Source organism: Apis dorsata, unplaced genomic scaffold (assembly GCF_000469605.1).
Source record: "Apis dorsata unplaced genomic scaffold, Apis dorsata 1.3 scaffold_220, whole genome shotgun sequence".
NCBI classification, from domain to species: domain Eukaryota; kingdom Metazoa; phylum Arthropoda; class Insecta; order Hymenoptera; family Apidae; genus Apis; species Apis dorsata.
In genome coordinates, this window is record NW_006263502.1 from 2,092,891 (window position 1) to 2,099,256 (window position 6,366).

Here is a 6,366-nt window from a genome sequence, read left to right on the forward strand (position 1 = left end):
AAATCACGATCACAAAATACGATTAAAATTTTACCTCGAAAGGCAACGTGTCTCGCGTATACACCAATAATACATAATTCGTGGTAACGATCGATCGAACATCCATCTATCGGAACAATATCTATCGATGGTAGATATGTATTTCAAGAAAGCAAGCTTGTTCCAAAGGTTTGCAATATCATTGACTTGTGTATTCACTTGTGCGTTCACAGAAGTATACATTTACCTCCTATTGCTTCTTTGTATTCATATCGGTTACGTTCTTGACTCTAGCGGGTTCTTTAAGCTCTTAAGATTCTAAGCATTGACCTAAGAATATTCTACAAGGGAAAGAGGCGCTTATATCGAATCAACTTTCCTTCTTTCTTTCTTTCTTTCTTTCTTTCTTTCTTTCTTTCTGGGTAGGAAAAATCTGCTCGAGGTTCAAGCAGAATGACGAACTCCTTCCTCGGGCTATGAGACGATATAATTTACGACATGACCCTTGACAAGTGATTTGCAGACATCTCGTAACGAGACCATGAATGGTCTCTACGGTAATCGCATTCTGTTGTTTCGTGTCTTCCTTCGGGCACGTCTTCTTTTCCCTCGTGAAAAACACGTTTCTGTTTATTTTTCACAATGTAGCATTGCTCTTCTATGCGATTTCGTTGGTAAGTAACGAGAGAAAGACGATCGAAATCGAATCGAATTGAATTCTCAAAGTGAAAGGAGAAGAAGAAATTTAATTCGATTACGTGTTGTGTAATAAATTTAATTATTTGTTTCTATCAAAGAAAAATTTCTTGACTGTTGATCATTCACTTTTGATTAAACTTTAAGAATATGATTTTTGAAAAAATATTTGAATTTGAAAATTGGAAATGTATTTTAGGAATTATATATTCTTTTTTCTTTTTATGATAAATTCTGTGATACAAGTTATTTTTTAATATATTTAAAGTGAGTATACAAAAATTTCGTTTATTAAATTATGAACAATCAAAGTTAGATAAAGCGAGACAGATCCGAACGAATTAATAGTGTGACAAAGATAGAAGGATAGGTCTTATCCTACCTGTATCTCGCTTCATCTAACAAACAAATCTTAATCGTTTAACTTAATAAATCTCAATCGATACTTTTGCGTTTGTTTTGAACTTTAGAATCAATTCTTTAAATGTATCACACGAATGTATTCATATTTTACATAAAGTAGTATTAATATAATGTCGCAGAGTTACCGTAGTAACGAATCGAAAATAATATAAATAATTAATTGTGTCGAATGATTGTATCAATTTTCTTTTTCTTTCATTAATGAAAATGTAATTTCAATGATACAATTTTTATACAATTCTGAAATTTTACCTTTCATGAATTCCTCGGTAGTATAGTGGTTAGTATCCCCGCCTGTCACGCGGGAGACCGGGGTTCGATTCCCCGCCGGGGAGAAATTATTTTTCTACAAAAAATCTATTTTTTTTAACCATTTACATTTTATATATCGACACAGATCGATTATTAATATTATATTAATATTAATTAAATTTAGGAAAAAAAAATAAATTACAATAACCATTCTTTAATAATAAAAATCCGTACCTAATTAAAATACGACTGTTATCCTTTAACCTTAATAATCATACGAATAGAAAATTTCCATTCCATTTCCATTTTTCTCGCACGAATCAGACAAAAATCCAATTATCCATCGCAATTAATTCTCAAACGCGACTCGTTTCACGTTTAAAGATCTATAAATATCTACAAAATCAACGCAATCGAATCATCGTTCTCTCGTCATCGAGCATCGTGATACCGTGCCATCGTTCCTGCGCTAATTATCCAAACAATCAGCGAAATCCCGATGCGCCGCTAATAGTGGCAAGACAAATCGGCAACAATCACGAAACGATACCTCACGATTGTCCGGAATCCTTCTTCCCATCCTCGTCCCGTCACGAAAAATCGCGGTCTCGTTAAGAAACAATTTCGCGCCGAAACGGTCAAAAAATCCTCTCACGTGTCGCTAATGGCAGGCTAAGAGAGAAAAATATTGAATTTTCCTCGAGACAATGGAGGATTTTGGTGGCAAAAACGGGCGGCGCGTGACCAAAACGGGCGGAAATAAATTCGCCGACGTCCGCCGCCGCTTCATTTCCATATCCACGAGAGAAATATTTTTGTTTCGCGAGATATCGTTTAAGAGAAAAACTTACGTACGGCTGGTGGTTACGGGTGGTTAGAAAATTATGAAAATATTCCCCTGGCCCCTGTACGAAGTGAATTCCTCGTAATTATCAGAGTTGAATGCTTCGCGTGTTTCGACCGAGAATAAATAGATATTCGTATAATTTACGTTCCAGCGTAACGAAATCGGTAATAATATTATCTGTATAAAACTGAAAGGTATTTTAAATACGAGTATATTAATTCGGTGAGATACGAACGGTATATATATGTATATATATGGATCTTTTCGAAAGGAGAATTCGTATAACGCGTAGAAACTTAAAATGCGTATGCGGTGTAGAAGATTAATCTTACCTACTGTCGGGGAAAAGTATAATGCGAAAAGTGTAAACTCGTTCTCCTTGTTTAACGAGTTTGTGCAAATTTCTCGATAATATCTATCTTAATTTGATATTTCAATTCCGTAAGGATTTATCTCGATCCCTTGAAATATAATGTTCTTATCTTTCGGCATAAATATTTATATGCCTCTTGGCTAGAAGCACACACATAAATCATCGAATACGGATTGAATGTTATCGAAAGGGAAACTTGATTGATAAATCAACCGGGTATTTAAACAGTACTTAACTTACACATAACACTTACATTAACGCTTACATGGCAATTATTGAACAAACTTGCTCCGTAAACAGAAGAATCGAACAAGTTTATTATCGTTCAGGAACAAAAGATAACACCAGAAATATATGATCTAAATCCTCTCTGAAAAATATTCTTCGATTAATTTCCAGGCAGATATTTCAACATGAAAAAAAATATGTATCACTATTTTTTCGACCTTATGTCATATTCGTAAATAAAAAAAAAAGTTTCTTAGCATAGAAAATTTTTTTCGTTAATAATTCTTTTCCCCTGAATTCGTAGAAAACTCGTCACGATCTCGCTCGACGTAATACCGATTCCATGAAAATTCGACGCCTATGCATGTTTGCTCGACCTCTAAGGGAAGGCATGTGGCAGGTGGCCGTGCGATAGTTTGCATATTCATCGGTTTCTCCCTTATCGGTCCCATATTATCACAGCGTGCTTAATTGACTTCAGATTCCCTCATTAGCACTAATGGGTTAATTCCAAAACTGTTCCACCGTGAGGCGGCGACTAACCGCGGACAAGTACTCGGTCGCGCCCCCTACAACAACGTGAGATTCGTTTTTTAGAGAATCTCGACTCGAGGAAATTAAATAATTCGTTCAAGTTATCAAAATGTATTTACAATCGATGGTCTTTGAAATTCGAGTCATTATTGGATACATTTTCTTTTTTCTTGCGATCTATTTTATGCGCGTATTTGTTTTCATATCTTTTGCTCTTTTGTCGAAGACTTTAATCAAAAATTGATAAATAATTAATTTTTTTTTTATTTCACGTTGAATTACGATATTCTATAGACTAAAGAAATCTTGTTTTCAAAGTCGAATGTTAAATTTTGATTTTCTTTTTTTTTTTATGAGAAAATTTAATCAATTTAACTGATGTTATTTTGTTCCACGTTATCATAGTACGATAGTCTAAAGAATGATTTTTATTCAGATTCAATTCTATTAATTTTTTTTTCGATTTTCTTTCTTTTTCGACTGTTTTTGAAACGTTATACGTGCAACGAATCGAGGCAAAGAGTATCATGAGAGCGTTAAATTATCATAAGTAATCTTAACGCAATTTTTCAAAGTCGTATCAGCCGCGAGGAAGACTAATAAAAAAAAAAAAGAAAAGAAAAAAAAAGAGGGAAGCAACAAACAATATACGGTACACGGTTCGCATGTTTCGTGACAATGTGTCATAAGAGAATTGCAAACATACGTAACCACGTATAGCTCTCAGTGATACAACCACGTGTAATAATTGTGTATAATATAAAGAGCACAGAATCGTGTAACAACGTGCGCAATGCAGCATATCGATTTAATGAAAACCGGCCGTCGTATCGAACGCATAAAGCATAAGTGTCGTTGCACCAAACGGCCGAGTATTTCAATACAATTTTGCAAATCGCGAGAATGAAGATGTGCGATAAACAATTTCTATTTTTCCTTTTTTTTATATTAACTTCATCCTTCTCGAATCTCGCTCCCTTCATTATCAAATTTAATTCGATCCAATAAACGAAGAGTATTTTTACTTGCAAGTTTTCGTTTTTAAATTCAGTGATTTTCCACATATTTTCTATACAGGTTGACGCACACAGTCGTGAATCATCAATTTTGAAATGAAAAAAGATAAAAAAAAAAAAGAATTTCGCATTCGATGTTCCTTCAAATCGTTGTCCATTTTACGACGATTTTTCTCTAGAAATTTTTCTTCGATTTTCGATGCCACGTCGCGTTGTAACAATCCAGAAAAAATTTCGAATAATCAAACAATTTAGAAGCTATCAAACTTTGGACGAAATCTATCTTCGTTTCGAGGAAAGTTTGCATGGAAAAAGAAAAAAAAAAAAAAAAGTGAGGAAAGAAGAAGATACGGGCGAAAAGCATCAATAATCATCGATTCTTTCTACTTTGCTGACTGTAGACACCTGAGGGTGCACTCTCGTGTTTGTTTTCAAACCGTTACAACGATTATCGATGGAGAGTGATGGACGATGAACAATCATACGATCGCAATTGTATCGGCGCGAGGAGGGGGTGAGACCCGAACGGTTGGAAAGTTTGCAACTATACAGCGATTAGAGCATACATCTAGTGACAGACTTTCGCCGTCCTACGCGTCTCTGGACTTCGTAATCGAGGATGTAATTTAAACTACTTACTTGCCCAGACTAGAACAATTTGTTGGTAAGTCGGACGTTCTGACCACTCGTTGGAAAATCATCGGGCGTTTAATGAAATCATGTCCCTCCCCTATCTCTGCACGACTCCTATACAATTTTTAACTCGAACAAAAAAAAAAAACAAAATTAACCGTGGATTTTTCTTTTAATTTAATTTAATTCGATAATGAAAAGAATAGAAAGAGAAATTCCCTTCGATACCGAATTAAAAATTTTTTTCCCAATTTTTTCGTTTGTCGATTACATAATTAAATTTTAAGTATTTTCAAAGATAATTATATATATTAAAAATCAAATTACTTTTTTATATAGTACATACCCGATACAATTCTCGTTTAGATCGTCAGAACGAGAAATAAAAAAACAAAAAAAAAAAAAAAAAAAAAAAAGAAGAAAGATGAAAAAAAACGAAGTAAACCCCGAAGGGGTTAAAAGTTAGGAGAGGAAGGGCGAAGTTTAGGGGAGGGAGGGTACGATAGAAAGGAAGAGAGAAGGCCGACGGTAACTTAACTCGATGCCCCGATATCCGATCCTCCCTATAAAAATGCACACGCCACTCACGTCTATGTAAACAAACGGACATCGAATGGTCGAGTGACTCTCTTTTTCCGGTTAGCTACACCTATTAGCTCTCTCTCTTTCCCTCTCTCTCTCTTTCTCTCTCCCCCGCCCTCTCCCCCTTCTCTCTCTCTAGTATGTAGATCGTATAGCAGTCATTGCAGTTCCTGCAACAGGCCAGCCCAACCAGGTAAAGGTACTCCTCCGATTCGCGAAACGCGACTCTTTCTCGCGTTGGAACTCGAGTCGTTCGGTGAACCTAAACTGTTCTCTTCTCTTCTCTTCTCTTCTCTTCTCTTCTCTTCTCTGCTAAAGCCCGTTGCACGCTGCATTTTATGTTACACCTGCTATGCGTTTCACCGCTCGTCTCCTCTCTCTCTCCTCTCTCTCTCTCTCTTTTTAATGCCTAGCCGGGGTTTGGCTCAATTTGCTCTTCAACGAGAGATACAACTCGTTCACGATATTGTCGTAATTCGCGTTACAACACGATGTTTAATCGAAAGTAATACTTCAACACTGCGACATTCGAGCATTTAAAAATTGAAAGATAAATATAAAAGCGAATAAAGTTTATTCGTGGAAATCATCGAACGTGTTTCGTTGAAATGTCCAGGCATTGAAATCACCGGCAGGGAACGATATGTTGTTTTCCTCAAATGTATATATTATGCAATAAGCTGTACGACTATAATTAATATTCCTAGAGCGGCAGGCTAGAAAGAACTAGATGGAAAGCATATAGATTCGAGGGAGAGGAAAGAAAAGGAAAAAAAAAAAAAAAGAAGAAGAAAGGTTGCGGA

The 6,366-nt window shown here is 35.5% G+C and overlaps 1 protein-coding gene, 1 long non-coding RNA gene and 1 other non-coding gene across 4 annotated transcripts in view; 1 reads left to right on the forward strand and 2 right to left on the reverse strand.

The window, feature by feature from the left end:
• LOC116185573 overlaps positions 1–1,531 on the reverse strand; it is a 19,552-nt gene extending 18,021 nt beyond the window's left edge. Inside the window, exon 1 of the long non-coding RNA XR_004150424.1 lies at positions 14–1,531. This is a non-coding gene — a long non-coding RNA (uncharacterized LOC116185573). The remainder of the gene's footprint in view (positions 1–13) is intronic.
• Positions 1–6,366, reverse strand: part of LOC102681024 (aryl hydrocarbon receptor protein 1) — a 143,392-nt gene that overhangs the window by 120,293 nt on the left and 16,733 nt on the right. The window lies entirely within an intron of this gene.
• Trnad-guc lies at positions 1,362–1,433 on the forward strand. Its single transcript has one exon. It is a non-coding gene; the product is annotated as a tRNA-Asp (tRNA).